We start from the raw sequence: 10,681 nt of genomic DNA on the forward strand, positions 1-10,681 counted from the left end.
CAATTTTGTTCCATTCATTCCTGATTCCATCCTGCAATGTGCCAGGCATGATCTTAAGGCATCCTTGGATCTGAGGGGCCAAGAGCCCTCTGGGCTCAGCTGACCCAGACTGTCTAATTCCTACTGACTGTCACAGACAGCTACACACACGGGCTGCTCCCCATCTGCAACCCTCCACAGATGTGCAAAGCAGCAGGATCCAGCTGGTACAATAGCAAAGTGCCTGGGATGTGCTGGCCTGCCGTCATCAGGGCTTCTACTGTGGCTTGTCTGGTCCCACCAGGTCTGTGCCGGCTCATGGCCACTCAATCTGTGTGTTTCACAGATGGTGCTGAGCAACAAGGCAGCACCCAGACTTCAGAGGCTGCAAGACAACTGGAGTCATGCATTTCTCATGGCCCCTGCTATGGCCCTCGCATCACCCTACAGTGAGACCCGCTGGGAAAGCCCCATCCACCTGCAGCATCTGATCCTGCTAACAACGCCACCAGTGGAGAGTTCAGCCATGCTGGGACAACCTTTGGGGGAGAGTCACGGCATAGGACAGCATCTCATGCACCCCATAAAAGCTGCTCTTTTCTGATTGAAGTTGGCTTGGCAGGCATGAGAGAGGAACACAAAGCTCTGCCCTCCACAAAACACTTCAGGAAAAGGATTTAACCAGAGTGCATGTCTCTGGCCACTCTGCTCCCAGTGTCTTCCCCCAACCCCACCCCGGTAGAACCAATGCACACACCTGCCTTATAAAGATCTGGTTCCCCAGTCAGTGAAAGTAAATTATACCACCTGACTTAGGCAGCCAATTACCTGCCCCAATCAGCAAATAAAGGCCCCTAACATTCTGGGCAAAGCAAATGTATTTATTCCAGCTACAAGGGAAGAGTTTCCCAGACCAAACCAGTCAGAGGATGTCAGGGTGGGGCCAAAAGCAGTTTGCAGGCTGGCCAAGAGGCGCATCCATAATGGACAGCTTGACCAGCTCTTGGGTGAAGAGAAGTCTGAGGTTTGGGCCACACCGTAGAGCAGCAGTTTCACCGTGTCTCTGTGGGTCACAACAGAGAATACCAGATTCAGGACAAACTACTGAGAAATAGGGCAAACACACCCCCAGAACTAGTGTTATTCTTCCATAATATATACTAAGCCAGCAACAAAAGTAAACTTCTGTCTCACCACACTGGGTAACAAGAAGTCAGAACTGCAGCCTCCTTAGATATTCCAGTCCTGGATTCAACACCCAGACACTAGACATAATTATGAGTGATTACTTAAAACCAATTTAATCAAACGAAGGGTTCTTCTGATCTCGAAGGACCAGACACATACCCAGGTCAATATAAAACGTAGATCTTCCCAATAATTATGCTATTGCCAATCCTTTAGTATCTAATACCTAAAGGTTTATTTATAAGCAGGGCCGGTGCAAGGAAGTTTCGTGCCCTAGGCAAAACTTCCACCTTGCGCCACCCCCCCACCTTGCCCCCCGCGGCAGCTAATGCAGCCCCCCACCCGGGGATCCCCCCCACGGCAGCTAACCCTACCTGGGGAGACTCCCCCCATCCCCCCGCAGCAGCTAACCCCACCTGGGGAGCCCGCCCCAGCTCACCTCAGCTCTGTCTCCTCCGCTGAGGACGCTGGCGCCACTCTAAGTCTCCTCCTCTCCCAGGCTTGTGGACCCATTGGAGGAGACTTAGAGCGGGGGCTGTGTGCTCAGCAGAGAAGGCAATCTGGGGTGGGGAGTGGTTCCCCTGTACGCCCCTCTCCCTTGTAACTGCGGGTGGTCCTTCCCACGCCCTCCCGCACCCCAGCTCACCTCCACTCCACCTCCTCCCCTGAGTGGGTTTTTAGGTGCCCTCAACCACTAGGCACCCCAGGCAGCCGGCTAGTTTGCCTAAATAGTTGCACAGGCCCTGTTTATAAGATAAAAGAAAGACATGAGAGTTAAACCTGGTTAAAAGCATCAAACACCTATGTAAGCAGAATCAGAATGAGCTCTACCCTGACATCTGGTGGTGAACTGTGGAAAAGGACTTCAGGGGGCTGATCTCGTTTGCATGGACACACCCTCCCTGCCTAGCATGATGGGACTGCCTGCCCAAATGATCACTTTGGCTGCTGTGGGATCCTCAGTCTCTTTGTTATTGGGGCAGGAGTAATAAAGTGTTGTTATCCTGGTTATGTGAATCAAGGACAGTAGAATTGTACTTGGCATTTGCTGATGAAGGAACTCACCCTTACTTTAGTAAGACTCACTAGGCAAAGGCCATGGGTTCCAGCCCTCAGTGAACTGAGAATGGGTGAGCATAAGTTTTTGTGAGTGAGTGGGTATTGCTTGCTATTCAGATGTACTAGCTGTGTATGTATCTCTTTCTGAATTCATAGATTCTAGAGCTGGAAGAGATATTGAGGAATCATTGAGTTCAGTCCCTTGCTCTCATGGCAAGTAGACCATCTCTGATAGACATTTATCTAATGTATTAATAGCTTCAGAGATGAGATTCTATAACTTTGCTAGGTAATTTACTCCAGTGTTTAACTGCCCTGACAGCCCATTGCTTTTTGTTCTATCTTTAGAGGCTAAGGTGAATAAGTTTTCTGCCTCCTCCTTATGACACCCTTTTAGATACCAGCTGCCCACGTACTCCACCCTTCTCATCACTGATATGTACGTTCTTAACACTAACCATTTTAAGCCATCTGTCCATATTTCAACTGTTATGTACAGATATCGTTAGTTAAAATGTGATGTATACAACCAAAAAAAAAACCCTGACTAAGTTCTGGGCTCAATTATTCTGGACAGTTGCTGGGCCACTGAGCCCACACTGTTTCATGATTGGAGGTGAGGGCTCTGTATGTCTGCGTCTTTGTGTACTCATTGGTACATCTTGAAGTAAATTAACTACCATATTTTATATAACAAATTCCCACATTTTTAAGCTTTGTCTGAGTAGCCTGTTATGAAAATGCAATAAATAAAATACTTAATAAATAAAATCCCCCATTTCACAATTTCTCCTGTGTATCCCCCAGAGATGTGTCATGAACCACAGTTTGGGAACCTCTGCCTTAGAGTTTTGCTAATGATGCCAAAGCCATTAGGATGTGTGACAGATCTTGGGGTGTCTGGTTATCTCCCCCTCAGCTTGGAGCTCTCTTATGCAGTCCTGCTGGCTCTTCTTCTCCAGCGTCTCTTGCCTCCCTCAGCTTCCCCTCCACGGCTCCTACTGCCTTGCTCCCAATCCTGGTGGCCTCCTCCTGCATCTTGCCCTCCAGCTGCTGAATGTTCTCCTGGCAGGTGCGTGGTTCATCCTTCTGCAGCAGCTCTGCCTCCAGCCTCTGCCACCTGGTGCTGCCACTCCAGCTGCTCCACTCTCACCCACCCTCCTAGTGCAAAAGAAGATGGAACATAGTGAATAAATAACAACACTGGGAGGCAGGGCTCCAGGGACCAGGCTGTGAGGAGACCACCCTTGAGGAAAGTTGGTGGCCGGGAGCCAGTGAAGGAGGAAGAGAAACATATGAACTCACTGTACTCCCCAAAGGCAAAAGCGTTCACTGACTCCAGCCTGGCTATGTGAGTCCCTCCCCTGCCCCCTCAGCTCACTGGGAACCCTCCGAGGTGGTGGAGGGATGAAGAGGACAAGCTGTGTCAGACTCTTCACTTGGCGCACGGCAGAGCCAGAATCCTCTGCTTGGGGCAGAATGTTTGGACTGTGGACTTCAACTACCCACACAGAAACTGCTCCAACGGCCCAACAGAGCAAAGTTTAGAGAAAATTTCTTGACACCTTAAGTGATTGTTTCTAGAAATGGCTAGTTCTCTGGCACCTAGATGGACAGCCTATTCTCCACTTAGTGATATACCAGAGCTAATCAAGACATGACAGCAACTAAGCTACTAACTGAATGTTTTGCTCTGGGAATTCTGCTTAGCTCTACTTTATTTTTCTTATATAAAGAGGATTTTTTGGTGAAGCAGACATCTGGGAACTACCAGATGGTGCTATTAAAAATAATATCAGGGCTTGTCTACACGGGAATGTTTTTCCAATATATCTAAAGGTTTTTTGTTTTTGTTTTTTGGCAAAGGCTGCCTTGTATCCACACACAAAAGGTTATTTCTTTTTTTAATTTTCTGGGGAGAGAGCATTCTGGGGATGTGGCCCAGAGCCATGCCAAAGCCATTGAGCTGCAGCAGAATTGATAAACACAAGATCTCTGCTAATACTCCCAGCACATGTCAGGGGCTGGAACAGATTCTATTCAGAAGCCACCACAGACCCTGGTTTGCCCAAAGCATTGGAAACCTCCCAGCCCACTATGGACCCCGACCAGGTGAGACATCCCTTAGCATCCAAGGCCAGAGGAGTTCTACTGGGGGGCCTGTGCCCCTGCTTGCCCTCCTTGTGCATGCCCCTGCCTCCAGCCCTGAGATACATTTATAGTGAAAACACAGAGCCAGGGAACAGCGCTTGTGCGTGCGATGGAGCCTGGGCAGTGCTGCGACAGGTGGTAGGGGTCTCAGGATCTCTGTTCTCAGGCGCTGGCCCTTGGTCTGCTGCTCCAATCTGTCTGGCTGCGCTCTGGGTTTCTCCCGCCCTTGCTGGCACTGTGCTCTGTGGCTGTGTGCATGTGTTTGGATCACATCTCTCCTGTCCCAGAGTTCTTGCTGGGCTCCACGATACAAGCTCAGACCAAGGGCATTTGGCTGTGGCATGTGTCCCGCTCAGAACTCTGCCTACAGCCTCGTCTAGCTGGACACCGAAGGTCTGGGCACATGGACAAGGTCAGCTGGCTGCTGCTGTGCTGCCAGGTCTGCATTGGGCTCCTCACTGCAATGCACCATTTACATCCAGGAAGGGTGGGCATGAGTGCTGCCAGGCAGGCCAGGACCCTGTACCCCACTTTGGAGTCGCTTTGCAGTGGAGCAAATGACTGCCCAGTGCCTCAGGCCTAGTACTGTCTGCTCCGGGAGCTGCTCTGTGATGGGGGGCCAAGCTGTTATCCCCCTCCCCCACCGTTCTTAGCATGAGGAGCCTTGTCTGTGGCTACCTGGCGTGAGCTCCCACCTCCACCAGCCACAGGCAATTCAAGCCCTCTCCTCTCAGCCTATGCAGGCCCTGCCCTGCTGTCTCTGTAAAGGGCATTGAGCTCCCCAGTCCCCGAGCCTCCAAGCATCCCCCTGGAACACCCACCCCTGGTCCACTGCACAATCCCAGCAGTCACCAATGTGCTGCTCCCAAAGGACCAGGACATTCCAGCCTAGCAGCCACACCTCAGGTCACTGCTCTGCATAACACCCAGCTGGGGCATGAGCAGGAATTTAAACTGAACCACTTTTGGAAGGGCATGTTTTGAGCAGTATATTTATGCAACTGCTATAGAACATATTGGCACACAAAGGGCCATTTTCCTAACATTGGTGGGAAAAACATCTCTTATGGCACTTAAAAATTTACATTCTCCACAAGAATCTGGTGAGCTAGACATAGATTTTGAAGGGACATTGACAGGCAATAGGAGTTAGACTCTTAAGTGCCTAAATCCCTCTTGAAAATGAGACTTAGGTTCCTAAATCTGTTAGATGTTGCAGTGTTGAGCACAGCCACACCCTTACAAAGCAGGGTCTGGGTTCTGAACACCATTTTTAAAAACGGAACAGTACAAGTTTCAGCTAAAAAACCAGCTAGAACAGTGGTCTCCAACCTTTTTAAGCACGAGATCACTTTTTGAATTTAAGTGCAACCCAGGATCTACTTCAAAGAAAATGTACAAACAACAGTATTCACACAAACACCCTTGCCTTGCCCCTTCCCTGAGGCCCCGTCCCTGCTCTGGCCCTTTTCCAAGGCCTCGCCCTACTCTCTCCATCCCCCCTCCCTCCATCGCTCGCTCTCCCCCACTCACTCATTTTCACTCTGCTGGGATAGGGGTTGGGGTGAGGGAGTGGGTGCAGGCTGAGGGGTTCAGAGTGTGAGAGGCAGAACATTGGGGTGCAGGATGGAGTGTGGGGTTCTGGCTCTGGCCAGGAGACACTTACCTCAGGCAGCTCCCAGATTGTGATGCAGCAGGGCTAAGGCAGACTCCCTGCCTGCCCTGGCCTCACGCCACTCCTGGAAGCAGCCAGCATGTACAGCAGCAGCTCCTGGGGTTTCCCGTTTCTGGCCGATGGGAGCTGCGTGGGCTGGGCAATGCCTGCAGACCAGGGCAGAGCGCAGAGATCTCCTGCCCCTCTCCCCAGGAGCTGCTGCCGGACATGCCAGCTGCTTCCGGAAGTGCCTGGGGCCAGGGCAGGCCACCACTGGACTGTTAGCAACCAATCTCCTGGTTTGACTTCAGGAGGGTTAGCAGCCACTGTGACTGAGATCACCTGTGAGAGGCTCCACGATCAACCTGTGAGAGGCTCCGCGATCTACTGGTTGGTGGCCATGGAACTAGAAGAAGAGCGTACAGTATTTCTGAATTTTGGCAAGCCTGAAACACCTGTCTGTAACTTCTTGTTCTGGTAATTTTCTGATGGAGGCTCCCAGATATCAGTTTATTTCTGGAGTAAAACCCCCAGATTGAAGGGAATGCCCATTGAACATTGCATAGAGCGAGCTGTGGTGTTTCCTCTGTTATCTAGAACCCCCAAAGACAAATGTGCCAAAATCTGAAAACAAGCTTGGCCCATGAACCCAGCCTGGGAAGGAGGTCAGCACCGCTCACGGAACCCAGACAAAATGAGGGAGCTGTGTTTCTGCTTGTCAAGGCATCATACCAGCAGGAACAGGGTGTCTGTAACAAGCTGCAGTGTGGTAACGTGGGCACGCCGCCCTGGACTGCCAGAGTGCCCAACAGCACATGAAGGACACGCCAGATGAAGCCTTTGGCACCTACAGCTAGGGGCCATTGGACCAGCCCTGTGCTTGGGAGGAGTCAGGCAGGCAGCTGTCCTGGAACATGTGAGATGGCCCATTTCACAGAACTGAGCATGGTGGGGAGTGAACAGCCATATCATTCCCCTTCTTGCTGGGGCTGATGGTGCCTGCCATGCATGAACGACACCTGGCCTTTGGCGCTCACCTGCACTGAGCTTTTATCTCGGACAGCTGATCAACGTGCTTCTTCATTATCTCCCCTTCCACCTCTACCACTGTTGGGTTCATCCCCCTTTGCCCACGTCTCCCTCCCCTGTACCTTTCTACCCCTGCTGTCTGCCCAAGGCAGGAAATCGCTCACTGTTCATTGTCTTTTCTGAGTGCTCCCAGCAAGTCTAGTCTGAGTAAATCCAATCCAGTTGGTAATTGACACCTTCAGGATACCCAGCTTTGCAGGAGGTTTCAGACTGGCAGATTCTGCGGCGACATCTGTGAGACCAGAATCTTCATGCTGCAGTGTGGCTGGGGCCTCCATGGTTTTGTCTAACGCTCATTTCTGTGTCTGCACATAGTGCTCTGCCAGCAGGGCTGTCCCTAGGGGGGTGCTGGGCCAGGACATAGGTACCGAGTTTCTATCTGCAAGGGGGAGCTCTCTGTCAGCTCTCTCCAGGCCCTGCCCCCACTCCACCCCTTCCCCCAAGGCCCCACCCCTGCCCCACATCTTCCCTGTTCAGTTTTGCCCATTCCCGCAAGCACGCTGCATCCTCGCTTCTCCTCTCTCCCCAGTGCCTACAAACAGCTGATCGGCGGTAGGCGCTGGGAGGAAGTAAACTCGGGGGTTGTGCCGTATGACTGGAGAATTGCTAACGTAGTTCCTATTTTTAAGAAAGGGAATAAAAGTGATCCGGGTAATTATAGGCCTGTTAGCTTGACGTCTGTCGTGTGTAAGGTCTTGGAAAAAATTTTAAGGGAGAAAGTAGTTAAGGACATTGAGGTCAATGGTAATTGGGATGGGATTAGTTTGCAACATGGATTTACCCAAAGGTAGAATCGTGCCAAACCAACCTGATCCCTTCTTTGGAGAAGGTGACGGATTACTTAGACATAGGAAATGCGGCAGATCTAATTTACCTCGATTTCAGTAAGCGCGTTTGACACGGGTTTCCGCTATGGGGAACTGTTAGTTAAATTGGAAAAAGATGGGGCATGGAATGGTGAAAGTTGTAAGGTGGATAAGGAATGTGGTTTAAAGGGGAGACTCCAGCGGGTCGTACTCTTTAAGGGAGTTGAACTGTTCAGGCTGGGAAGGGGTTACTAGCGGAAGTCCCTCAAGGGATTCGGGTTTGGGACCGATCTTATTTAAACCGTATTTATTTACTGACCTTGCGCCACAAAAGAGCGGGAATGTGATATAAAGTTGTAGATGACACACAAAGCTGTAGGAGGTATTGCTAACACGGAGAAGGACCGGGATACTATTACAGGAAGATTGACACTTGTACACTGGAGTAATATATAGGATGCAAATATAATAGTGAAAGGTGCAGGTCATCACTTAGGGTTAATAATAAGAATTTTAGATATACGTTGGGGACGCAGCAGTGGAAACGACGGAGGAGGAGAAGACCTGGGTATTGGTTGATTAGCGAGTGACTATGAGCGCCAATGTGAGTATGGCTGTTAAAAAAAGCAAAATGCGGTTTTTTTTTTTAGGGGGTGGGGCCCATTTTTCAGGGGGGGGATGGTATTCAGCACAAGGATAAGGAGGTGTTAGTGCCGTTATACGCGTGGTGAACCACCTGGAATATGGTGTGTAGTTCGGGTTGTCCCATGTTTAGAAGGAATGAATTCAACTGAACAGGGTCAGGAGGCTATAGGATGATGAGGATGAATCTGCTTCATGAAAGAGACTCAACGATGTTGCTGTTCAGGCTGCAAAGAAGGCTCGGAGAGCTTGCTCCCATATCATACATACTTCATCAGTGGATTACCGCTTGGAGGCGAGAGGATTACTTGGTTAGTGTAATTAGCACCTGCAGGCGAATGTACAAACTGGATTTAGGAGTTTAGACTTGAAAATTAGAGGAAGGTTTCCTAACCATTAGGGAGTGAAAGTTCTGGAACAGCCTTCCGAGGGAAGTAGTGGGGGCAAAAGATCATATCTGGCTTTAAGACTAGCTTGATAAGTATCATGGAGGGGATTGTTATGATGGATAGTTTATATGGGCAATTGATTTTGGATTATGCGCAGAAGTACTGCTTCAATGGGTCTATGGAGGGGAGTTGGATGGGATGGGGAACTGAGTTACTGCATGAGAATTCCTTTTCTTGGGTGCTAGCTGGTGAGTCTTGCCACATTGCTCAGGTTTTAGCCTGATCGCCATATTTGGTGAGTCGGGGGAGATTTTCTTTTCCAGCGCGAGAATTGGCAAGAAGGCCTGGGAAGGTTTTTCGCTCCTTCTCTTGCAGCGTGGGGCATGGGTCGCTTGCTGGTGGATTCCTGCAGCTTGAGGTCTTCAAATCTCATAATTTTGACGATTTCATTCGGGGTTGTTATAAATGTGTATGGGTAGGGTTTTGTGGCCTGCCTTGTGCAGGAGGTCAGACTAGATGATCATATTGGTCCCTTCTGACCTATGAGTGTATGAGTCTATGAAGGGATGGGGAGGTGCTGATCAGCAGGGCCTGCCACCGGGCAGGAGGTGCTGCGGGGAGAGGGAGGTTGGTAGGGTGGTTCCTCCTCGCTGCCCGCCCGCCTCCTCATGAAGCACAGGGCCGCCCAAAGCATGGGCCCTGGAGCGATCACCGCTATTTGCCATATCCTAGTGACAGCTCTGTCTGCCAGGCCATTGGGTGATGGGTGGCCAATCTAGCAGGTTTCACACAGTTTGGCTGTAGAAATGTCTGAAAATTCTCAGCCACATTTTGTGGGCAGGTGTCTGAACCGAGTGCCTCAGCAAGCCACAGACAGCACAACGTAAGGGCCTGCACTGGTGGTGTTTGACCAGCAATGGTTGTTGCCATGTGCAGCACCTAGCGTATTTTTTTTTGCAAGCCCACATGCTGCTGTTTCCAAAGCTTTGCAGCCCCCTCCTCTGGTGACATGGTGCTCATTCCGGCCTGTTTCACACCGGCTACTTTCCACTGCAATATCATGATCTAAAGCCTGCCACTAAAACCAACTTTGGGCCCATTTGTCACTGTCCTGCCCACGATGCTGCTCATGGAACTCTACCCATGTCGCCCCCAGTGAGCTTTGTGGTGCGATAACTCCAGACCCTAAGGCACAAACGAAGTGGCAGGTTTATATAATTTTTGGTCGTGCCCAGAATGGGTCCAAGTCCTGTCCCCTCCCCACACCTACCTAAGGCTCTAGGAAGAAGTTTGGGTGTGGGAGGGGTGCGGGATCTGGGAGGGAGTTTGGGTGCAGGCTCCAGACTGGGGCAGGGGGTTGGGGTACAGGAGGGGGTTTGGGGTACAGGCTCTGGGAGGGAGTTTGGGTGTTGGGTATGGGCTCTGGCCTGGGGCAGGGGTTTGGGGTGCAGGAGGGGGTTTGGGTGCTGGATGAAGACTCTGGGAGGGGGTTTGGGTGCTGGGTGTGGGCTCTGGGCTGCGACAGAGGGTTGGGGTATGGGAGGGGGTGTGGGGCATGGGGCTGGGCTGGGGATGAGGAGTTTGGAATGCAGCAGACAGGCTGCCCTGGGGCTGGGACAGGGGGCCAGAGAGGAGGACTCCCCCCCCAGCCCTCTCCCCACTGGCAGCAGTGAGCCCCCGGGGAGAAGGGGAGGGGGAACCCCTCCCTGCCCCCCCCCCCCCCC

The sequence above is a fragment of the Chelonoidis abingdonii genome, chromosome 11 (assembly GCF_003597395.2).
Source record: "Chelonoidis abingdonii isolate Lonesome George chromosome 11, CheloAbing_2.0, whole genome shotgun sequence".
In the NCBI taxonomy this organism is placed as follows: domain Eukaryota; kingdom Metazoa; phylum Chordata; order Testudines; family Testudinidae; genus Chelonoidis; species Chelonoidis abingdonii.